Below are 26,469 nucleotides of genomic sequence, written 5' to 3'. Positions count from 1 at the left end.
CTACTGACACATTACAGCAAAATATATAAATAACTGTCTTAAAACCATCTTTTTGGGGGGGGGGGGGGGGGGGTGGGGATATTAACATGCCTAAGACTTTTGCACAGTACTGTATATACTGGGGAAAACATTTATGTTTTAGGATTAGCATGTTTAATCAAGCATTGGCTCACCTGTGATGTTCACTGATTTAACTGAATATTTATTTATTGTGCATTTGGACTGAAGTAAGTATCACTTGTAATTTATTGTTTAACTGAGTGTCTATGAATCACACATAAAATACTGGTTTTGGTTTTCCTGGTCAAACTATAATTGTACAGAAAATGAGCTCTCAATAAAATGTATTCATTTGTCTCTCATTTGTGTTGTGTGGATGTGTAATTGTTTGGTTGGACTCCTTCTTCAGACCCGAAAACAAGCTAGAGTTTAACAAGCAAAGTTGGTGATCATTGAGTAAAAAAGTTAAAAACTATTAAATAACTAATACATAATATATTTACCAAGGACAAAATATGTGTTTATCAGAGAGTTCATCTTACCCCAGTTTCTCCAGTTTACAGTGAGGATCCTCCAGTACAGCAGAGAGCAGATGAACTGAATCTCCTAGTTTATTCCCAGACAGATTCAGATCTCTCAGGTGTGAGGGGTTTGATCTCAGAGCTGAAGCCAGAGCAGAACAACCTTCATCTGTGACTCCACAATCCCTCAACCTGTAGAGAACAATGACACACTCTTCACTCTCTCAGTTCAGATCAGATCAGTTTAACACAAGGGTCCGCAGCCGTACTGCAGGGGGTCCGCCAATTAATGCTTGATCACAAATAATTTGTTAAATTAAAAAAATAGTAAAAACATCACAAAGTCAAATTTAAATATAAGCACTCTCAAGCGAATGCAAGATCATCCTCAGTTGATTCTGTAATAATATCATACTGGCAAACTCTCAAGTGTGTTTTTGTGTTTGAGCTCTGGAGAACGTCAAATGTTTTTACAGCGGTGAGAAATGTAGCCAATCACAGTCATGTTTGTTGGTCTATTGAACGCAGCCAATCAGAGGTGTTTCATTTTGTCAGAATCCACTCACCGAGATATAAAGGCCCTGTCCTAAATGGCACACCTCACTTTCAGTCTTGTAGACTTACAATGGCTTCTGCGTGCCCATTAAGTCCATAGGGTGTCCCATTTAGTAGTTTTAGGTTTCAGAAGGGTACTCACGAGCGCCCCTCTGCGGTCGATATGTGCTCTAAATGCGCACTGAAGCGAGCTCCACAGCAGACTTGTTCACGACAGTCAAAGCGGCGTTACGTCAGGAAAGTGCGGACTCAGAGGAAGACCGCGAGTGTTTAGGGTGCCATTTGTGACAGGGCCAAACTCACAATTGCGTGACATAAATAGCAATTGCAAGAAAAAGTCAGAATTCCGAGTTTATACCTTGCAATTCTGAGGGGAAAAACAGCCAGAATTGTGAGATAAAAAGTCACTGTTTAACATGTTCAAACAAATAATGTAGCAAAATGATCATTCAAATGTTATTTTTCTTAATTGCATTTACACCCACAGTTAAGACACTTGCGATTGCATTTTCATTAAATGTCCCGCAATGAATGAAGCAAAATTCAATGTGCAAATTGAAAATGCATTCCGCCGTCAATCACTGCGTGAAGTTGGCCCCGCCCCCTCCCTCCCTGTCAATGACTGTGTGAAGTTGGCCCCGCCCCCTCCCCCTCCCTCCCTGTCAATCACTGTGTGAAGTTGGCCCCGCCCCCTCCCTCCCTGTCAATCACTGTGTGAAGAGAGAGAGATTTATTTATCCTTTCGGAAATTTGTTCTACACCATACAGCATCGGTTTCCAACAGGGGGGTCGCGGCCCACAAGGGGGCCTCACCGAGCTCTGTGGGGGGTCGCGTCATATTTTGAAAAGTTTTGAGCAATTTGCATTAAATAAAAGTCCTTAACTTTTTTTCTGTTCAAAATTTATATAATGAGCGAGTTCATCGTGAATCCATTTTGCAGTGTTTTTGTCTTATCCTGAATCACTATGGTACACCTATAATAAGTGATTACATAGGGACTATTTTACCCTGGTTCGGATCGCTGCCGCTGCGGAGTAGCCCAGTACCTGCGTGACTCGTCATAGACGCACACAGAGAGAGAAGTAGTTCCGGCTACAATGTTCTTCCGAAAGACGCATTATTCTGTTAATAAACACAAGTTTATTATCACTCGCTATAGCGCCAAAAGCCTCAAAAATAAAGCCTCACATTGATAAAGCCTCACAAATAACATGCAAGTATTGAGGCCCCAGACAGAAGTCATTTAGTAATAGCCTATATTCATTCTTTTTTTACCTACACACAAGTGTGAATACTGATATTTTTGTTATTGCATTTAAAATAGGGCAAATTTATAGGCTACTCCTAGGCTTACATTTTTAAATTACAAAGGGCCTACTAATGTTTTTGTTATTGTATTTTCAATATTATAGGCTATTATTTGTGCATAAACATATCGGTTTATAGTAAACATACCGTTTATTTGAAAACAACATATTTTGTCATCCTTGCTGCAAGCTTACAAGAGCGATAATATCATTAAATGTGAAGGGGGGCCCCAAAATATTTTCTTGGGTAAAAGGGGGTCTCAGACAAAAAAAGGTTGGGAACCCCTGCCATACAGTACGTCTGATACATTTATACATAAGACAACAAGACAGTTGACAAGACAGAATTCCAAACAAAATATACAACAACATTTCCCTCTCCCCAAACACCCCCACCCTACCACACCCACACCCATACACAACATCAGGACAGAAGACTCAAACCCCACTACACATAACTAGGATAATAAAGTGCAGTTGTGCATACTGTAACAGTCAAGCTGGAAAGAAAGTGCATGATGCTATTTAAAGTGCTGTCCTGCAGGTAAGTTCTTATTCATAAGTGTAATGTAGTTGGAATGAATGACTTACTGGCTCGATTAGTTTTGAAAGAGGGTAACCTAATCCTCCTCCCTGATGGCAACACCTCATATGCCTGGTGTAGGGGGTGTGACATATCTCTATTAATTGCTTGACCTTTCTTCAACACCCTTCTTTCACAGGTAATAGCCATACTGTCTAGTTTTTTCCCTGCAACCTTGCTAGCCAAGTTAACTATCTTGCTCAGTCTGTTTTTATTGGTCACTGACAAAGAGAAATACCAGGCAACACAACAAAAAAGTAGAATGCTCTCCACAAATGAGTGATAAAAAAGTAACATCATATCACTATCCACTCTAAATTGTCTTAGTCTCCGCATAAAATGCAGCCTCTGCAGCCCCTTTTTATAGTATAACTGTTCCATTGCAACTTATTATCTATTATTGTCCCTAAGTACTTGTACTCGGCTACAATCGCAACATCCTCTTCATTTATAACCAAACACTGATGGGGCTGGCTCCCAATTCTGTAATCTATTATTATTTCCTTTGTTTTCTTTATATTTAGATGAAGATAGCTGGACCTACACCAATCTGCAAATTGATCCACCCAGGCCCTGTAGTTGGTCTCATCACTATTCTGTATTAACCCCACTATTGCTGTATCATCTGCAAATTTTATTGTAAGATGCTCAGGTGTTTTACTTCTACACTCATTAGTGTAAAGAGTGAACAATACTGGTGAGATGACACTGCCCTGTGGGGATCCTGTATTGGTCATAATCGGGGAGGACACAGCCTCATTTACCCTAACACACTGTGTTCTCTCCGTCAGAAAGGACTCAACCCACCTTATAATGTTAGGATTTACCCCTAACTGCCCCAGCCTCTCCATCATAATGTGGGGCCTGATGGTGTTGAAGGCGGAGGAAAAATCTATAAAGAGAACCCGGACATATCGTTTGGGCTTATCCAGATGGCAATAGATATTATGGAGCATATACAGAAGGGCATCATCTGTGCTCCGCTTGTTTCTATAGGCAAACTGTAAAGGGTCGATATTACATTGCACATCATTTAGAATATGTCTCAGAACAATTCTCTCTAGGCTCTTCACCACGATTGATGTTAGGGCGACTAGACGATAATCATTTAAATCAGCTGGTCTTGCTACCTTAGGTACTGGTACTATGAGCGAGGACCTCCAGGCTTTAGGAATGTAATGTGTATCTAATGACTTTTGAAAAAGCTGGCAGAAAATGAGGCTAAGTTGTTCACTACACATTTGCAAAACCCTACCACTTATTTGATCTGGGCCTGGTGCTTTTTTAGAATCAATTTTATTAAAAACTCTACGCACCTCATCCGCTGTAATAGTTGGAGGAGTACCATACTGTAACTGCTGTCTAATGGCATCACGCTCCAGGAGAAAGTCTGATGTTTCGAACCGTGCATAAAAACCATTCAGTTCATTTGCAAATGCTTGATCATCTCCATTTGCATCTATGTGCCTTTTCTTCTCTTCCTTCCCTATCATTGTATACATCCCTTGCCATGCATGTTTCAGGTTATTCCCCCTCATTTTCACCTCAATCTGCCGTTTATATTTCTGTTTACAGTCATTTGTTATCTGTCTAATCTCCTTCTGAATTGCTTTCATTTTAAGCCTGTCTCCCTGCTCAAAAGCTCTCCTTTTCCTGTGCAGTGCAACTTTTAATTCTTTATTTACCCAGGGTTTGTCATTTGGAAATACCCTAAAAGTTTTTTCTGGGATTATACAGTCCACACAGAACCGAATATAGTCAGTCACCACTAAAGTCAACTCTTCCAAATTCTTACTAGTGTGCACGAAAATGTCCCACACAGTACAATCAAAACAGCCTCGAAGGCGTTCAACAGACTCATTAGTCCACTGTTTAACTGTCTTTATCTCCGGTTTGCTGGTCTTGAGCTTTTGTTTATACTGCGGGACAAGCTGGATTGCATTGTGATCCGAGTCTCCGAGGGGTGGTTTTGCATAGCCCTTATAAGCGTCTTTAATATTCCCAAAGCATAGATCGAGTGTTTTATCCCTCCTTGTCGGGCATTCGACGTATTGATAGTAATTGGGCAATACGCTTTTGATTGAGCATCCATTAAAGGGTTAGTTCACCCAAAAATGAAAATTCTGTCAGTAATTACTCACCCTCATGTTGCTCCAACCGCGTAAGACCTTCGTTCATCTTCGGAACACAAATTAAGATATTTTTGATGAAATCTGAGAGCTGATAACTTCTCCGTGGGCTGCTAGGTGGCCCAAACTTGCTGGCCCAGAAAAGTTATTAAAGAGATCGTTAATATAGTCCAAGTGACTACAGTGGCTCAATATATCAAGCGACGAGAATACTTTTTGTGTGCAAAAACAAACAAAAATAACGACTTTATTCCACTATTCATTTCCTTCTCTCTGGGCCACTAGTTGGTTCGCGTAGTGTTTTTGCGCTGCGCGTCACACACATGACCAGCGTCGGCCAATAGTGAGCCTACGTGGTGACGTGTAACACAGACGCGCTGCGCAAAAACACTTACGAGGCCCAGAGAAAAGGAAATGAATAGTGGAATAAAGTCGTTATTTTTGTTTGTTTTTGCGCACAAAAAGTATTCTCGTCGCTTGATATATTGAGCCACTGTAGTCACGTGGACTATATTAACGATCTCTTTAATAACTTTTCTGGGCCAGCAAGTTTGGGCCACCTAGCAGCCTACGGAGAAGTTATCAGCTCTCAGATTTCATCAAAAATATCTTAATTTGTGTTCCGAAGATGAACGAAGGTCTTACACGGTTGGAACAACATGAGGGTGAGTAATAACTAACAGAATTTTCATTTTAACCCTTTAAAGTCTCCGAGCACAAACTTCGGTGCATCAGGTGCCATGTTTTCTAGTTTAGCCATTGTGTCGTATATCCTATTTGCCGCGACCTTAGTATTAGCGCGGGGATGAATATATACCACAGTGACAAACACCTGACCAAATTCCCTAGGTAGATAGTAAGGTCTTACCGACAGCGACAATAGCTCAATATCCTCCGAGCAATGGGAGTCTCTTACTGTGTAGTTTTTACACCATCGCTCATTTATATAAACACACACCCCCCCTCCCATTCTTTTGCCGGTTACCTGTGCATCACGGTCCAGTCTAATCGGGTCGCTAAACCCTGTGATCCTGAGTGTTGAGTTATCAGTCGTGTCTTTAAGCCATGTTTCCGTGAAGCACAACAGACAACTTTCCCGATACTCTGAGAGGTTCCTCACAGCGTTCCGTAGCTCCGTAAGTTGCTTCACCAAGGAGCGGTTGTTAGCCAGGATGACCGTAGGTAGAGGTGGCTTGCTCCCCCGTGCGCGAACTCTACGCCGTACGCCTCCTCGCCGGCCTCTTTTCCTCGGTGATGTGGATGTCCGTGTACACTCATCTGGCAGATCGACTGGAAAGTTTCCGCTATGCAGATCCCTTAGTTGCCAGAGTTGATCCCGGGTATAATGTAAAATCCCATATGTTGTGGCGGCGGCCGATGCATAGCTTCCCCGACTCAGTGAAAGGACTGTTAACAGCAACAGGTGAATCGCCAGGACGATAGACAAAAACTGCGTCACAAAACGCATCTTGACTTTGTTGGCTCGCTTCTGACTTAACAACCAAACTTTCAAAGCGTGTAGTTCGAGGTTTATGTGATGAAAAACGCTTACATATAACCCATAAAACAAACAAACATTTCAGACGTGCTGTAGGCACTCGTCGCCACAGTGCAGCGCCGGAAGTGAAGTTGGCCCCGCCCCATCTAACCGTTCTAACCTGTGTAGTAGTAGTACTGATGAATAATTATTTACATAAATGTGATGCTTAAGTTATCCTAGTTTCTCTCTACAAAATAGTACATTTTACAACATTTTAAATCACATGATTTTAAACCTAAATTTGATGGATTAATAGCATGTGGTCACCGCAAGTATTATATATTTTTTTTATACGTGTATACAGAACATTTTAAAATTAAGCCATTTTATTTTATTCAGGTCATATTTGCTGTTGAGTGGAAGCAAAAATTAGTCAAGTAATTGTCTCTGTAATGTTAATCCTAAAGCTACAATAAAATATGGTCTGTAAACAACTTAACATACCAGTACACATTCAAGGGAAAATGCAAAAATAATAACAGCATCAAGAAAAGAAATCTTGTCAGATGTCCAAAAAAAAGAAAGAAAAAAAATGGTTTAAGATATTTTGTCTGGTAAGAGTTCCTTCGTTAATGGCAAATTTTTCCACAGTGATCTGTACATAAGGTTCCTCTTAATTTGCTGTTCAGTGTCTGCAGGACAAGCAAAAAAAAAAAAAAATCATCACTGATGAACTCTCTTCTAGTGCGCATGCATATATGACGTCACCAACACACACCACCGCGCATGCGCGTAACAGCGTCCAGTACGTGTTGGATCTGATCCAGCTACGTCATCGTGCTACAGGCTGCAGAGAGGACTTCTTGAGAGTAGTCGAGTGCAGGCGGGGAGGAGCTGCAAATGGACACGTGAAGTCGGACACTTTCTGGTTCCCGTAGTGACCGCTCACGTGGTGTTTGCATACTTTACCACAGCTGAAGTGAAATAAACTTTATACTTTATGTACTGCTTCATACAGCGTCTGTTTGAACAAGAATAAAGTTCAACATAAACTTCTATCAATGAAGTGGAGTCTACGTTTTTTAATCAGTTTTAATTTGATAAACATGACACAATATAACATCGCAACTACATGAAAAGAGTGTTTACTGTTATAAAAAACTGATTTGTGAGCTTTAGAGGAACTAAAGGTTTTCGAATAAACACGAAACACACGTGATCGTTGTCATGCGGTGAATCCGGCCAATCGTGGAACAGCTGTGTCGTTATCAGAGCTCGTGCAGCCGCTCTTGAGAAGCTGCGCTGGCTGAGTTCTCCGGCTACTCTCGAATCGCTCTCGCGGTACTTTGATGGCATACGTCACAGTCACATGGCGTCGGCACTTTATCAAGTCGGACAAAATTTCTAACCGGCATGCACTGCTTCAAGTCAGCCGCCGATCGGTCTGCGCAGACCTGCATGAAGTCGAACAAGCCTTGTGTGAAGTTGGCCCCGCCCCCTCCCCCCCTGTCAATCACTGCGTGAAGTTGGCCCCGCCCCCTCCCACCCTGTCAATCACTGTGTGAAGTTGGCCCCCCCGGTGACGTCATCATCTATAAGTCCTCCTGGGAAGTCGTGTTTACGACGGCAGTGCGTTCAAGTCACTTTCGTCAGAATAAGATGGCGGTGTACTTTCTCTTAATTAATTACATATAAATACAGCAAGATTCTTAAACTAGTTCTAGAAAATGAAGAACAAAGAAATGTGCATCCGGTGTACTTTGTTTTTTTATATTTTTCATTAATTTATGAAGCCACTGCAAACTTAAAATATGTTAAAATATGTATTCAATTTACATATTAAAACTAGTGTATGAAATGGCAAATGTAAATAATATAATTGAATTTTAATTTTAATTTTGCACCAAACGTTGCACAAATGTAATGGAAAACGTAAATTTAAATACAGAAATGCATTGCCATTTTACATATTACATTTCAAATTGAATATTGCTACCCATATGCTTCCATAGAACGCAAAACAATGATGATGATGCATAATAACGCCAGCGTTGTGGATACACTAACCCAAAACCCTCCATAACTTTTCCATTAATTTCACATTTTATTTGTATAGCACTTTTCACAATACATATTGTTTCAAAGCAGTTTTACAGAAAATGCACATCTACATTACAATTTAGAGTGATCTGTTATCAGAGGTGACTGTGTGCAAGTTATGTATTTCAGAAATGTACATATACAAATCACACAGTTAACTAATAATGTATTAAATTTATTTACTTTATCACTGGCACTTATTTGGAAAAAAATTGTTGAATGGCAAATAAATAAATGACGGACTTTTATTATGTAAGCTTTATTTTACACCTCAACCGACAAGGGAATTTATAGTCATATTTATAGTGTTAATATTAATTTGCGAGTCCACAAACTCATTCTCTTAAATGGCTTGGGTCTGCAGAGCATTCACAGCGTACAGTATACGGACTGAATGCCCCTGACCTGAAGCTTTTATATCAAGACCATTTTCATGTTTATCATTTATTTCTATTATTTGCGTTGCCTTATAACTTCATGCTTACAGTTTAACACATGTGTGTTTATTACCACAACAGTAAATAAGTGTCTTTAGAAATGTTATAATATATATTATAATGAAAAAGACTAATAAAATTGTCTCTTCATATTAAATGGATAACAATATATGTCTGGACACTTGAAAAATGTGTAATAATGGGGCCTATAAAACTTAAACATTTAATGATTTATAAGCATTTCACATATTTCTACACTAATTATACAAAACTATTCTGCCAGTGCACCATACTGTACAAATGAACTAGATCAATGTTCATTCTTGTCTGAAACTTTGGAGGAGACAAATATGAAACCACCAGTATGAAGGGCCGTATAGGAAACAATTATTGAAAAGCCTCAACACTAGTGAAACAAAAAACATTGATCAACCTTGGTGAAATTCATTCATACGCATTACTGAAATAAGAAGAGATTTCGGTAGTTGATGATGGCTAATTTCCCTTGAAAAGGAAGTTGTGTGTCCGCACTTCTGTTTAATTTGGCGCGTCTCACAAACTCTTTTAAGCAATGTCTGTTAGTTGTAACGAGTTGTATGGGAAGCCAAACACACCAACAGTGGGACGAAACGGAGCGGTGTTACAGAGCTCGTGCCGTGCTGACATCATCGGTGCGGCTCAATGGACCGAGCTGTGTGACCGACTCGACATCGCAGGGAGGACGTGTTTGCTAGCGAAACCGAATGGAGCAAACTAATCTCACCAGCGCGGCGCTGACCATGTTACTTTATTCATTACTGCTCCGCAGAAGTTCAGGTGTTTTCCCTGCATATATGATAATGAAGATCAGCATGAAGTTATTACATTTCTTTTGCTTATTATCTTTCATATTAGTACATTAGTAGTGTTTGAAAAGCTACTTTGAATTTATTTATTTTTGTAGCCACGGAAAGAGCCGTTCAAAGCAGAAACTTCAACGATTAAGGACTGTGCAGTGCCGGGGGAACTATAGGATCAGATTATTGTTATTAAATTATTAAATAAATAAATTAAAATTATTGAACATAATGAATATAATGAAATACTCACTAAATTGAAAGGATATATTTTAAAAAGAATGTAAAAATGAACACTATACCAGATCATGAGATTAGACATTTGTGTACACCTGTGATTTCTGTGCTGAGATTTAGTGTTTACAGAACATTTTACAAGCTAATTTTAGTCCTAAAATTCTTACTGAGGACAAAGACATGTGTGACAATCAGAGAGACAATCTTACCTCAGTGTGTCCAGTTTACAGTGAGGATCCTCCAGTACAGCAGAGAGCAGATGAACTGAATCTCCTAGTTTATTCCCCCACAGATCCAGATCTCTCAGGTGTGAGGGGTTTGATCTCAGAGCTGAAGCCAGAGCAGAACAACCTTCATCTGTGACTCCACAATCACTCAACCTGTAGAGAACAATGACACACTCTTCACTCTCTCAGTTCAGATCAACACGTACAAGCCACAATTCTACACAGACTATTAAATATGTCTAAATTTCAATTGGAGATTTATCAGTCATAAAAAAAAGAATAAAGAAATTCAAAAAGCTTTCAACACATGTTCTTCATAAATCCAACAGTTCTAAATGAGCTCAAACACAACTACACCTCTTCTCTGTGACAGACTCATCGTGAAGATGAAAGCACACAAGAGTATGGTAGGTTAACTACTGACTATAAGTAACTTTGTAACTACATGCCAACTTATTCTAACCCTAACCCTACTAGTCTATTCCCATTCCCAATTAGTCATAGGAGTTGCCTTGTTGTTGATAGCCAACATCCCATGGGACTATGCATGGCAGGGGCGTCCTCCTCCCTGAGTCAAGCATTGTTGACCGCATACCTCCTGACCCTCTCACTTCGGGGTCCAGCTAGGGTCTTTCCTCTTCATCCAGAGCCACTGACTGCTGCCTTCTGCCGCCTCCGATACAGCTCTGATTGCCGAACGCTGGCTCTGGCCCTTAATTCCCAGGTCTCTAAGCAGTCTGGTTGTAGATGTTGCCACAAAACCTCTGCAGCCCACCTCCACTGGTCGGACTTCTGTGTTCCAGCCATGATGCCGTGCTTCGGCAGCTAGATCGGCATAGCGCAGATGTTTTCGCTCATAAGCCTCATCGACTGAGTCCTCCCAGGGTACTGTGAGCTCAATAATGAAGACCTTCTTGAGCGAACGGGACCAGAGCACCATGTCAGGTCTTAGGGTGGTGGTTGCGATCTCCGGCGGAAACACAAGTTGCCGACCAATGTCAGCTAGCATTTTCCAGTCGCGGGCCAAGCGCAGCTGGTCTCGCTCTGATGGTGTAGAGCTACTCTTCGGTGGTTTTGCCCCTTCGCGGACAAAAGTCGTCCGTAAGGGGTGTGATGCTGCTGGGGGTGGCAGGGAGTTGGTGGCAGCTCGCTTGTCCTCCAGGGCGGACGCAAGGTTTTTTAGAACTTGGTTGTGACGCCAAGTGTAGCGTCCTTGGGTGAGGCTTGTTTTACACCCTGTGAGAATGTGCCTGAGGTTAGCTGGCATGGAACAGAGGGCACAGTCCGGATCTTGACCATACCATTGGTGAAGATTAACTGGTGTTGGAAGGACATCATATGTTGCTCTGATGGAAAAGCTCAACCGCCTCGCTTCCATGGCCCACAGATCCTTCCAGCTGATCTTCCTCTTCTCCACACTGTCCCATCGAGTCCACTGTCCCTGTTTGGCAAGAGAGACTGCCTTGGCCCACCTTGCAGCCTCCTCCTGATGGCGTACTTCCTGCACTACCATCTTCCGCCGCTCTGGTGCAGTGGCCTTACTCCAAACAGCACGGCTAGTTAGCCCAAGGCCTCCTCTCCCTTGCTGAACATGACCCACAATGTCAGCATGTCTGAGGGCTGCTGTTGCCTCCTGGACTGCCTTTCCTGGCCTCCATTTGCGCCCAGTTACCAAGGTCGGTGCGTTGTGCGCGCAAACTATTGTTATTGGTTGTTTCGCCGTTTTACTTTGAGCATGATTGGTTAATCTGTCTGTCTTCCAGGAAACTGTCCAATGAGAGTGTGCGCAGCTCTGCGCGCTTATTTTAAGTTTGAAAATACGTCCGTTACTCTCGGTCGGTGACGGTGAGCTGCGCAGCTACTGCTTGCGTTGATTACTCGGTCAGACCTGGATTATTTTATATCTGCCTGTTGAATTCTTACATTTTGAGCGAATTTGAGTTGATATGTCAACGAAGAACAAAAGCTGGAATGTGAACAGAGGAAGGGGTCGTACGTGGTCTGTAAAAATACTGGCGATATCAGGTAAGAAAACATTTTTCAGTCCTTAACAGTCTAACGTTTAGGGACACGGGTAACGGTCATAGGTATCTCTGTGTGTGTTTTTGTATTGCTTCACCATTAGCGTAGCGATATTAGCATGTATTTCAATGTAAGTTAGTACCATCTGACATTGCTGTGTTTTGTTGTAATGTTATGTGTTTAATGTTGTCAGCTAACGTTAGTTTAAAAACGCATGAGAGGTAAAACAGCGTGGGAATGAGTAAAGTGATAAAACCGTCATTTATTCGTTAGAAGTTTACATAACCTCTTCAAACACTGATAACGATATTGAAAAGATTTTTGTTTAAATTTTTTTTAGATCAAGCATTGGAATAAGATTTTTATCGGGGGAGAACACCCAACAGAAAGACCCATTCACCAACTACAGTAAGTCAATTTTACCCACTGTTCGAAAACCTACACTGGGATTAATAGTATTAAGTATGATTTTCATCTTTAAAGTAAGACATTTAACGTTACTGATAGAAAGTCTGAGTAACTTTTTGTCCTTTTGTCTTTATTCTGCTGAAGTGGCGCACTGAAAGTGGATTCATGTCACCTTCATCAGTCCTTTCTTTAATCACTGTAAACCATTAAGGGAAAGACCCTCAGACGTGTCATAATAGGATAAATTCGGCTGCAGGTAAAATTATTTGATGATTTGATTTTGGTACCATTTGGCTTTTTTGTGTGTGTGCTTCCCTTGCTATGATACTGTACACATTTCTGATGGGATTGCCATGCTTTAAGTGTATGTTTACATTTTTAATCATGTAATACTAACAGTCTCAAAGATGACATTACTCCGTTCATGTTGTGTGAATGTTATAATGGCAAACGTTTTTACAATTTAAATCAATTTTAAGATTGTTTAAAGGAATGGTAAAAAAAAAAAAAAAAATACTGCTTTTTAAGGACTTTTCATTGAATAATTTCTTTCCCCCTTCAGATTCGCCAAGGATCCAGCTGATTACTGGCAATTTGTTGGAGGATTATTCTTTAACTGCTACATTGCACTATCACTTCTGGTACGGATTCATTGGCCTTTTGTGTTATTTTTTTATTTTTTTAAATTTTTTTATTTATTTTTTTACTTGATTTAATAAATTACTTTTAATTAGTACAATGTATGGTTAGGATTCTGAATTAAAACAGTGTAATGTTTCTCCACAAATATTATCAGAAATATACAGAAATATATAATTGTTGAAACAATATAAACCTGCATTGAAAGATATAAAGAACAACAGACCTCAACCCTCTCAGCTCAACACCACAATTTGTTGATTTCTTCATCTGTTTTAAGGATGAAATCATGACCTTATGATTATAGTAACCGTAACTGACACATTGAAGAAATATTAAATTTTTTACAATTCCACCTTGGGGCTCTGAAGAATTTCTTGTGTAAATGTACATCTGAATACATCAAATATGTGTTTTAGAATGGATAGTGTTGTATACTTTGTTTTCTACCCGACAAATTGAACTGTAAAGTGAAAATCTTGTACATGATTTATTTTGTTTTCAGTGTTTTTGCTTTTATTTATAGGATAGTAGCATACAGCGGGCAAGAAGTGAAGAGGAAGTGATGGCATCGGAATGGACCTCGAGCTGGGACTCTGTCGGAGCACTGCACAAGGCTGTCACATTTTATTGAGAATTTAAAAACTTTTTTTTTTTACTGTACATTTTAAACATTAAATGTTTAATTTAAGGGTTACTGTAATTGAACAAAAACTGTCTTTAAATATTCCATTTAGATGTTTACTTCTACAGGTTTTTAACATTACTTCGAAAACGCTGCAATTTAAAGTTTGAGATGTTTTTCATCTGTTTTAGAAAGTATTTTTAGACTTGTTTTTTCAGAATAAAACTTGTTTTACAATCTTGAGCATGTGTTAACTCATTATTTAATGTGTTTAATTAAGCCATTGCTACCAGTCATTTGACAGTTAACAATTTTTAGTGTACAGTATGGACAGTTAATCACAAATTCAGTCAGCATTGTCATGACTCATGTTCCAACTGCAAACTAGTTTGTAATTGAATGTACAATTAGGGATGCACCGAATATTCGGCCACCGAAAATTTTCGGCCGAAAATGGCCCAAAAGTGTATTTTCGGTTTTCGGCCGAAAGACTTTTATCACCGAAACAATACGGCCGAAATGTTGTGATGGCGCAAACAGCAGATACCGCGACCTGCACGTGCTTGTCTGAAGCAACATATCTGCGGTGTGGACGTATTTCAATATATCTGAGAGTGACCCACGGACAGCGATTTTTAAAACACAGACGTCCCAAGTCTTCCGGAAGTTCCGGGAGTCTCCCGCGTATTGATAGCGGCTCCCTGATGCCCGCAAATTAGTTTAAATCTCCCGGAATCGCGAGCGAGCATGAGCGCGCATACGTAGCGCGCGCGCGGCAGAGAGAGGGAGCGAGAGACCTTGCGTGTGTGTGCAGAGCAGCCGTCATTTATCAGAGGTGTGTGTGTTTACCTTAGCTGTTTATGGTTTTTGCAACTCACGTCCATGAGCATATAGCTGCAGATATTATTATGGGCTATGGCAGTATTGACCTAAATGCACTTTGTTTTTATGAGAGAACATTTCATTTGTAAACCTTTCTGCAGGCCAGTAGGCTTTTACATTATTATTTAATGTACACATGAGTGGGGTCAAGTTAAACATTTAATTTTATACTTTGCAATGTGCTAAATAAATATTTGCATAAAATTTTAATTGATTTATTCTTTGAAACTTTAATATTAATTTATGCAATGCCTTGATTATAGTAAAGTTAGTACACAGTCATAGCCATAAATGCAATGGTACTAATAATTGGCATAATTTATTTCGGTGTTTCGGTTTTCGGCCTTAGTTTCCTCTTTTTCGGTTTTCGGTTTCGGCCAAGAATTTTCATTTCGGTGCATCCCTATTGTATTATCCCATGATGAAAGGTAAGACGGTGAAACAACGTCACGATATCAACGTTGATTCAATTTGCAAAATCGAAAGGTAATTCAACGTTGATTCAACGTCGACAGAAGACCATAACCCGAAAGGTAAGAGTGAAATGACGTCGCGATTTCAACGGTGAATCAACGTTGTTTCTTCCGCGGTGAAACGACGTCATAATATCAACGTTGATCCGTTTTGCAAAATCGAAAGGTAATTCACCGTTGATTCAACCATGGTACCTGACGTTGTTTCAACGGTGAATCAACGTTGAAATGCCGGCTGGGAAATCTATTAACACTCCAATGGGAGTTAGTAGACATGTGCAACTGTACTTATAGTCAACAGAATGTGTTCAAGGGACCATTAAAATAAAGTGAAACCAATATGGTCTAACCTAAATTGAGAATTATGACAACACTGTTGCTGACAGTGAACATACCATGAGGTTTTACTGGATATGCAGTGATTGTTTCTGTCTTCCTAATGCTACCTTCTGCCTCTCTGTTTTGCTCTTGCACACAATCTACTTCATGCCTTCATGCCTTTTGCTGAGAAATGATTTATTAATGATTCATGATTTTTATAAATTAATGTAAGAAACATTTACTGGACTGAAGCAACTGGGTTTATTGATTATTCACCATTTGTTAATGTTAAAAATGTAATTCTTTTGACATTTTTTCATGTTAATATAAATGTCAAATATGACACAACAGGCTTTTGGGGAACATTTTCCATCTCTTAATTATTATTGATTTGCATTGAATTGCATATATGTGTCAGGCAGTGTTGGGAAAGTTCACTTTCTACATGAACTAGTTCAAAGTTCAGTTAACAAATTTTTAAATGAACTAGTTCAGTTCATAGTTCAAACTAAACTAAAGTTCTACTAAAGTTCACAGTTCTAAAGTTCACAGTTCCAAAAAATCAGTTCTTTTTTTCCATATGTTGCTGCAAACTATTATTTTTTAAAATTATTGCCACAGCCCATATAAAACCACAGACAGCAATTATCTTATCAGTTTTAACACTGAAACTATGCGTCAGATTTCATCTTCATATCCAATTTTAAAATCCTTATCCAACCAGGGTTTACATAGCATTGAGGGTAGGGTTTCCAACTAAACAAATGCGGGACAATCGTGCATGGTTCTTTACAGGAAAATGAGGGACACTCAAAATATTTGTAGGCTATAGGCTAGGCCAACATAACACAGTAGGCCTATATGTCATTTCAGGTTCGTATGCGTTTAAAAGGTTTTCAGACAACACATTTGTTTTGATTAAAGTCATATTACACACAAACCATATTTCAAAATAATAGCATTTATCTGAAATAGAAAGCTTTTGTAATTATACACTACTTTTAAAGAAATGAATAGCCTACTTTTATTCAGCAAGTACATTTATAATGTTACGTTTTTTTTATTTCGGATAAATTTACTTTGAACCTTTTATTCATCAAAGAATCCTGATTTTTTTTTTCTTTCTTTTTTTTACATTAATAATAATTAATGTATAAATGTTTCTTGGTCAGCAAATCACATCAGTATATTATTCCCTCAGGATGATTTGATGCTTTCTTGCGTGGCTGGATGTATGTTGGACTCACAATAATCACGTTGTTTGAATTCGTTAAAACTGATTTGCCGAAATCAAAACCCAGTCGGACAGTGAAAGGGATTTGCCGTTAGCGCGAGTCCGGATCGAAGCGACCAGACAGCGGAGGATTCTGTGTGCAAATCAAACAATGATTTGTCCCAAAATAATAATTAATTCTCAATTTAGAGTTTGTTATTCGTATGGTCTGATCTCTGGGTCTGATGCGCGTGAGTGTGGACTGTGATTGGATGATGACCGGTGTCGTGATCAAGTCATAGCTGTCAACCCTCCCGTTTTTTCCGGGTTTCTCACGTATTTTAGCTCTTTTCCCGCTCTCTTCCCGTTTTAGTATTTTCCCGTAAAATATCCGGTATTTTTACGCTCTGATTGTGTTAACTCAGAACACGCAACTATCTGTCGCCCTGTCCCAAATGGAACCCTAAGCACTCGCGGTCTTCCTCTGACGCCCGTTTCACACATACTCCGTTTGCAGTGCGTGTGCGATGCGTATTTTTTCCCGCACCCATGTTACAGTAACAGTTAGAGCTTTCACACTGCACACGGATGCAGTCCGTCGATCCGTTCCAGTTGTGGTGCGTATACAGCAGTGCAGAGATCGTTTCCATACCGAGTCTATTTTTTGCTGTGCTGTAAAGTGACAACGCATGGTTCGTGTTTAAAATGCACACAGATTGACATTAAAATGTAATAGTTTCACCATAAATGCGTTTAATTAAATAAAATGTAGGCTAGTAATCTTACCATTCATGCATGTAATTAAATAGTACCATTTTTCACAGTCATCTTTTTATTTTAAGACGAGGTAAAGCAAGGAAAACTACAATTTACTTCAACAAGGTAACATAACGACACTCGTCTCATTCGTGGATGTGGAAAAACAAGTTAGTTGTGACATGCAAGACTTTATGTATAACGATTTAGAAAAGGTATGAAATCTGCTGTTTTGGTAAATTAAGTTTTAATTTAAAATGTATGCAATTTTAATATAAGTAGCTACATGGTTCTGCTTGAGCAACTTATATAATCTATATAGAAGTAATGCATTGAATAATACGTTGTGTTACGACCTCTCATAAAAATATCAACTCTGTGTGTGTGTGTGTGTGTGTGTGTGTGTGTGTGAGAGAGAGAAAGAGACAGTGTGTGTGTGAGAAAGACTCTGTGTGTGTGCGAGAGAGAGAAAGACAGTTTGTGTGTGTGTGTGAAAGAGAAAGACAGTGTACAGTTGTCTTCACTGTCTCTATCCATTTGTTCAACTGCCTCTTACACATTCTTTCTGCCTGTCTGTCTCTTTCTCTCTGTTTCTTTCTCACTCTGTCTCTCAACATTAAGCTAAAAATACGTTGTAGCAAATGAAAATGTGTAAGTAATGTTTACTTTGTTCATAAATAAAGCACTTTTTTGAAAAGTAAAACAAAACATATCCATTGGTCTGCCATTTTTTTATATATATTGTGTAGTTATAAACTCTTTAGACTGTTAATGATCAGTGCTTTTTTTTAAAGTTTGTGGGTAAGAATCGTGTAAAAAAAATCCCTTATTTTGGGGATGGATTCTGGGAAATCTCCCTTATTTTCAATGTTCAATGTTGACAGCTATGATCAAGTGTTGCTGTTGTATCAGATTCAGTCATACATCAGTGGTTAGATCAGCGTCAATAAACGGGACAACGGAGGTTCCGAACGGGACAAATACATTTCTATAGAAATCTTGCACCCTTTTGAACGAAGTTAAACTGAGAGAGCGTGCCGTTCACAGACACCAGAATGAACGAGTTCACAGTAACGTTCATCAGGCAGTAACAGAGTACGTTCAGTTCACGTTCGCCCAAAATATGAACGAGTTCATGAACTATCTATCGTTCAATGAACGCGTTCAGGCACAACACCGGTGTCAAGGTTTTAGACTTATGTTTGGCCACATAGATTATATATGTTCATTGTGTCTCTTGTTGGTTTTCAGTCTCTGTCATTATGTCTCCTGTGCCTTGTTCCCTGTTTGTGTATTTAAGTCACCCTTCTCCTGAGTACTTTTCTCAGTGTTTCCAGTGCTATGACCAAGTCTAGGTCATTCTCTTGCTGTGCCTCTTTTGGAGTTATCTAAATCTAATTTGTGTACCTGGTATGGTTCCTTTGTTTTGTTTAATTGACTTTTGCTCTTTGAAATTTTGGAGTACTCACAGATCTTTGTGTGAACTTTTTTTCAAATTCCTTCTGGATTTACTTTGTGGACTTTTTGGATTTACTTTTTGGAACGGTTATCAAACTATTTGTGGAAGTTTTTTGGAGTTTACTTTTTGGCTTTATCCTAGGAAAGTTTGGACATTCCTTTTCATCAAATAAAAGATTTGAAGATATTTCCCAGAACTGTCATCTGGTTTTCTGCATTTGGGTTCACCTTTTGACTGTGTTGAAGTTTTCACACTAGTCCTAACCCTGTGTTTCTGACAGTATGAGCCATAAAAGCGATGTATAAATATGATACTCAACAAAAAAACACACATGCATGCATATACAAGTTAGCATCTGTTTTTTGTTGAGTATCACATTACACACACACACGCACACACACGCACGCACACGCACGCACACGCACGCGCACACACGCGCACACACGCGCACACACGCGCACACACGCGCACACACGCGCACACACACGCACACACACACACGCACACACACGCACACACACGCACACACACGCACACACACGCACACACACGCACACACACGCACACACACGCACACACACGCACACACACACACACGCACACACGGCTTTTATGGATCATGGATCAAAAAAATGGTGTATTAATAATCAATAAACCCCAGTTGCTTCAGTCTAATAAATGTTTCTTACATTTACATTTATAAAAATAAAAACTTTCTGAGCAAAAGGACTTTACTTGAATTTTGTTTTTGTTTTTTAAGTATAAACTATCAATCAGAGGACAGAAGGCATGAAGAAGACTGTGTACACGATGTTTCTCAGCAAAGTTTTGGTCATATTGATCATTCATAGGCCCTAGAAATTTGCATATTAAATATGATACAGTAGGCTAATATATTCATAAACAGGCATTGTTCGACCGAATTTTACAAAGAATGTTTAAAGTTATGAGAGAATACATGTTTTAAAATTGTTATTAAAATGTTGTAACACGCATTGCCAAACAATTTTCCCACGCATTTTCCAATTAATTTAAACTCCCAAAGGGGAAACGTATCCTGGGAGATACAAACATTTACAGGCAGATTATGTAAAATGTAAAAATTAAATCCATAAAATTTCAACATAAATATAATAAGCTAACACTTAACAACAACTATTTAACACATGTATCACTGAAGGCGGTTTAGTTTGAGATCTTTCACTTTTGAAAAAGTATTAAATCTCCTGATAAAAACACAGGCGAAGAAGAAGCAGAAACATGCAATATCATATGTGACCCGTGCTGGCAAAATGAGTCAGAATGCGTACAGGCTAATTCTGAGCTACAGGCAAAATGGTCGAATTTGAGGTTTTCACAAAAATGAGTTCATTAAGCCCTCATCTAGTGATCCCAAGGGTCAAAATACCAATTAAACATTTTAAAAAGTATCTTTATTTGTATGTTTTCCTTTGTCCATGAAAAATTCAGTTTTCTCTGCTCGCTTCTCGACGACTGTGCTTTCCCTCAGCACAAGTTTGGTATTGTTTTAAAACGTAGCAATCCAACTTTGTGAATATTAATAGCGAATTCTCGATGGCATGAGTCTGAACCAATGAAATGTGATTTTCAAACTCATACTGATTTAAACAAAATGATTTTACTCACATTGACTGACACATCCGAAGCGTGCCTCAAAGACGCCTCAGACAGCGCGTGATCCCGATATACTCTTATACCTACACAGAATTACAGTGTTTCAAAATATCTGTCTTGGCGAGTATTCAAGCAAACATAATCTGCTATGTCTTAAGTGAACGTTTGGTAACTGTTGGGGAAAAACATCTGAGGTGTAACATTATATTAGATCCGTGCAGTACAGTAGGTCTGAATATATAGGCTGTCTTTTTCATAAATTTTAATCAAACAATTGTGGTACCATGGGGAAAAAAGTTGAATATATATTGTTCCTATAAATATTTGGTTTTGACTCGGTGGTGTGTGCCAAATTTGGTGTTATTACCCGAGATTTTAAGGTATGGTTGGTAGATGATTTTGTTTTGGAACCTTCAGAAAACTTTAACTCGATTTTTCTCAAAATTGACTTTGACTATTAAAGTCAAACAGGTGTAGCTCAGTCATGAACAATTGCTCATTGCGACTCATTTTGCCAGAACGGGTCACGTATGTAAGCAGACGCAAATGTAAAATCAAAACTGCCTAATGTTACTTAATGAAATGTCGACGCAGGACGAGGTATAGGACTGTGAAGCTTTGGGGGTGTTGTTGAACTTGATCTACTCCATCTGTGTTTTGATCATCGTTCTGAATCCAATCCAGACATAGTCTAAATATCTAATATCTACAAATTCTTAAATCAAGATACATAAAATGTTAAGTCTTTTATACTGAAAAATTGCTTAAGTTATTTTGCTTCTCAAGTAAATGTATCTTCAATTAAGAATATAAAAAAGAAAAGAAAACAAAGATACTAAGAAAGAAATTTATTTTCTGCAGTGTAGCCCTAAAATTTACATCAGAGCATTTAGTCCAGGGTTCCTCAAATCCGGTTTTGAAGTGCCGCTGTCCTGCAGAGTTTCTCCAACCCTGATTAAAGAGGCCTGAACAAGCTAATCCATGTCTTCAGAGTTACAGGAAGGAGAGTTTTATCAGGGTTTGAGCTAAACTCAGTAAGGCAGCGGCCCTCCAGTGCCAGATTTGTGGAACCCTGATTTAGTCTTACAGAAGACAATAACATGTCTGACTATGATATACCGTAGATGATCTTACCAGAGTTTTTCCAGAGAGAAGCTTCACACCCGGATCTCGCAGTTTTCTATTATCCGGATCCAGTTCTCTCAGTTGTGAGGGGTTTGATATCAGAACTGAAGTCAGAGCAGCAGAATCTTTCTCTGTGACTCCACAATCACTCAAACTGTAGAGAGATGAAAATCATACTTGGTAAACACTATGAACTGAAAACAAAAAGCAATAGAAAATTGAGAAAAAATAGACAATTTGTAGATGGAGTAAAGAAAACACTGCACTTGGTCACCAATGGATGGCATTGTCTCAAAATTACTCAGGAACCTTGAGGTAATGGTGTCACAGATTACAATTGGAGAGAGTTAAGTGTGAATAAAAGACAAATGGGACATGGTGTGGACTCAGGATAACAAACTCTCAGTGTGCAAAAGAACAAGATTCTGAACAGACACGACACATACAACATAAAATTAAACCAACTAACTCCACGCTTTGCTCTAAATGTAAGACCGCATTCTTGGGCTAGAATTCTTGGCCTCCCTTGCATGTGAATAACCAATAAACATGCTATATGAATATTTAATTTTTTGTCTGTTGTTGCCAGGACTTTATATTACTGGATCAGTGATAAATCACTCTCTTTGTCTAGCATATAATTAAGACAAATTATTCCCCTGAAATTATTCCCATGACATGAATTTTACAACCATCAACTGATATCTCAACCATGATATCCTTTTTTTTTTATATATATATATATATATATATATATATATATATAATATTGTGTGCTTACTTATGTCATATTATACATGCTTTATATGCCTTTTTAGTCCAGTCTTTGGCTCTATCCAGTTGATGTTGTTTACATCAATAAAATAGATAAATTCAAATAAAAAAAAATAATCAGAAAAACAATAAAAACAAGTATGCTGCCATATTGCTCCTATTACTGATACAATAAATGTTCGTATGTTTCTTAGATTTATTAGCTTTTGACTTTCTTTTGTTTTAACAGTAAAGTGATAGTTTTCACTGATACTTACTGAACTTTAATCACGGGCAGCAGCTTCTAAAGAACCTTCAGTTTTTCAGCTTTATTGTTTTCTCCAACAAATGTATTAATATCAAACTTCTCCAGACTCTTCTCTGATGTCAACAACACAAAACCTACAGCTGACCACTGAGATGAAGAGAGTCTGGCTTCACTTATTGTTCCAGATTTCAGATACTGTTGTATTTCCTCCACTAGTGACTGGTCACCCAGTTCATTCAGACAGTGGAACAGATTGATGGATTTCTCTGGAGAGTCAATGGTCCTGATCTTCTCCTTGATGTACTCAACTGTTTTCTCATTGCTGTCAGAACTCCTTCTTCTCAGTGTCATTAGTCCCTGAAGGAGAATCTGATGAGACTCCACTGACAAACCCAGAAGGAAGCGCAGGAAAAGGTCCAGATGCCCATTTTTACTCTGTAGAGCCTCATTCACGGCTCTCTCATGGAGCTCAGAAAATGAAACATATTCTGGTAAATCGAGTTTAGACCAGTTCTTAAACATAGACAACAAACCTGGTTTAGAGACTGGGTCAAATACATTTCTGTTGTTGTTTGTGAAGCAGAGGTGCACATATAAAGCTGCTAGATGTTCCTGAACACTCAGATGAACAAAGCAGAAGACTTTCGCCTGATACAGGCCTGACTCCTCTCTGAAGATCTGAGTGCACAATCCTGAGTACACTGATGCTTCTGTCACATCAATGCCACACTCTCTCAGGTCTTTCTTATAGAAGATCACATTGCCTTTCACAAGCTGCTGAAAAGCCACTTTCCCCAGTTTGAGGATCATGTCTTCATCTGTCAGGTTCTTCTTATAGTCCTTCTCATGTTTGATGTTGGACTGAAGGATCAGGAAGTGTGTGTACATTTGAGTGAGAGTCTTGGGAATCTCTCCACTCTCTGCTTCACTCAACATCTTCTCTAGAACAGTGGCTGAGATCCAGCAGAACACTGGGATGTGGCACATGATGTAGAGGCTCCTTGATGACTTCAGGTGTGAGATGATAGTATTGGCCAGACTCTGATCACTGATTCTCTTCCTGAAGTATTCCTCCTTCTGTGGCTCATTGAAGCCTCGTACCTCTGTCACTCGATGGACACACTCAGAGGGGACGAGATCGGCTGCTGCTGGTCTAGAGGTGATCCAGATCAGAGCAGAGGGAAGCAGATTCCCCGCAATGAGGTTCGTCAGCAGTACGTCCACTGATTTCTTTTTGTTTACATCTCGTAGAGTCTCATTCCTTTGAAAATGTAAGGGAAGACGACACTCATCCAGACCATCAAAGATGAACAACACTTTATATTTGTCACTAGATATTTCCATTTCTTTTGTTTCAGGGAAAAACACATGAAGAAGATCTGAAAGACTGAACGTTTTGCCCTTCATCAGATTGATCTCTCGAAAAGGTAGTGGAAATATGAGCTGGACGTCCTGATTCACTTTGCCTTCAGCCCAGTCTAGGATGAACTTCTGCACAGAGACTGTTTTTCCAATGCCAGCGACTCCCTTTGTCAGCACAGTTGTGATGGGTTTGTTTTGTCCAGGTAAAGGTTTAAAGATGTCATTGCATTTGATGGGTTTGTCCTCTGTTGCTGCTCTCCTGGATTGTGTCTCAATCTGTCTCACCTCATGTTCATTACAGATCTCTCCACTGTCACCCTCTGTGATGTAGAGCTCTGTGTAGATCTCATTCAGGAGTGTTGGGTTTCCCTGCTTTGCTGTTCCCTCATTCAGACACTTAAACTTCTTCATCAGATTTGATCTAAATGTGTTGAGGACTGTGGATAAGATATTTGACTGTAAGACAGACAGAAAACAGGTCCTGAGCAAGATTTATACATTGCTCAGTTCATACCATGAGACCAATCTGGACATTCTGAAACACAAGTGGGAAACTGACTTGGATGAAGACATATCGGACGCGGTCTGGCAAAAGGTAGTACAGAATATTCATTCGTCTTCAGTGTGTTTGAGGCATGCTGTTATCCAGTTTAAAGTGGTACACCGTCTGCATTGGTCCAAAGACAAATTGTCCAAGATCAAGTTGGACCTGGACCCTGCATGCGATCGGTGCAAACAAACCCCGGCTACACTTCTACACATGTTTTGGACTTGTTTGAAGCTTCACGGATACTGGCTATCTATTTTTGATACATTTTCCAAAATATGTGGAAAGACTGTGCACCCGTGCCCTTTGACTGCACTATTTGGGGTGATCAAGGTGGATGCTTCTTTGAGCGGGTGCCAGGTGAACATGATCGCTTTTTGTTCCTTGCTAGCTAGAAGACTTATTTTGTGTAGGTGGAAGGATCCTTGCCCTCCAACATATGGACACTGGATTAAGGAGGTCATGTGTCATATTCATTTGGAAAAGATTAGATATAGTGTAAAAGGGTCTGTTGAGAAGTTTTACAATATGTGGATGCCATTTTTGTCTTTTTTTTGAAAGTGTGCCAATTGACAATTTTGTATAAATATCTACACAAACCTGTGTTAAGAAGTATATGAGGTTGCATAGAGGTCTGACTACTGTTCACATTTCTATTTTATTTATTTATTTATTTGTTATTATTTTTATATCTATCTTTTATGGATCCAGTATGGGGTGGGGGAAGGGGGGCTTTTTGTTGTCGCTGTGTTAATCTAAATGTAAAACTTAAAATCAATAAAAAGACTTTGTTCAAAAAAATAAATGTGTTGAGGACTTCATGGCTGTAAAATTAAAATAACATGGTATTACATAAGTTAAATATAAATGTTAAATGTTATAAATGTAAAATGTTGTATTTGTTTAACTGTTTGTTTACTTTACCTGACACTAGCATACCTGCTTTCATTAAAGTCCTGTAGTTGATTCATAGGCTGGTCATTCTTCTTACAGACGGGTTTTGTTACTGCTGATCTTTGTGGTGGGATTGACCTTAAACATCATGAAGAGAATCAATAATCAGACACTCTGATATTGGTGGATTTGTTTTATATTACCTTAATAATTCACTGTCACCCTCTGAAAACAGATAATAAGTAAATGCACTTATTATTAAATCAACTGCTCAAGGCCACAACTGTAAAAATACTAAAAACAAAAACTATTAAAAAAAAAAGTTTGTCAAGATAAACTTTGTGTTAGCTTGAGAAAGCTTTTTATATATGGTAAATATTATATTAAAATAATATATTATTGATTGATTGCTTATAATTTAACATCATCAGAGCTATTTTAATGGTGAGAATAAAAGTAGCAAAATATAAAGAGAAATAAACTAAAAACTAAATTTACAAAAGTTTTTAAACTAATTCGGCCTCACTTCATTAAATAAAATCTATTAATACGAATCAACAGAATAAAAACAGAGTCCTTGAGGAGTTAAAACCATCGCATTCCGTTAAAATCTGCTTTAAAGATAGTGGACTCTGTCATAAGAGGCATAAAGGAGGATCTTCAACTGATAACAA

At 38.8% G+C, this 26,469-nt stretch overlaps 1 long non-coding RNA gene and 1 pseudogene across 2 annotated transcripts in view; one reads left to right on the top strand and one right to left on the bottom strand.

The window, feature by feature from the left end:
- Positions 1-25,838, bottom strand: part of LOC309510133 (NLR family CARD domain-containing protein 3-like) — a 30,212-nt pseudogene extending 4,374 nt beyond the window's left edge. Inside the window, exons 1-4 of the transcript in view lie at positions 25,826-25,838; positions 23,003-24,791; positions 10,396-10,566; positions 543-713 (exon numbers count right to left, since the gene is read on the bottom strand). The product of the transcript in view is annotated as an NLR family CARD domain-containing protein 3-like (transcript). The remainder of the gene's footprint in view (positions 1-542; positions 714-10,395; positions 10,567-23,002; positions 24,792-25,825) is intronic.
- Positions 12,132-14,507, top strand: LOC309510122. Its single transcript, XR_014210216.1, has 4 exons — positions 12,132-12,843; positions 12,988-13,099; positions 13,406-13,484; positions 14,009-14,507. It is a non-coding gene; the product is annotated as an uncharacterized lncRNA (long non-coding RNA).
- Positions 25,839-26,469: the final 631 nt, after the last annotated feature.

The sequence above is a fragment of the Leuciscus leuciscus genome (genome assembly GCF_965113295.1).
Source record: "Leuciscus leuciscus genome assembly, contig: SUPER_11_unloc_2, whole genome shotgun sequence".
Classification (NCBI taxonomy): domain Eukaryota; kingdom Metazoa; phylum Chordata; class Actinopteri; order Cypriniformes; family Leuciscidae; genus Leuciscus; species Leuciscus leuciscus.
Note: the sequence above shows the minus strand (reverse complement) of the source record. Positions and strands in the feature narration are given on the sequence as shown.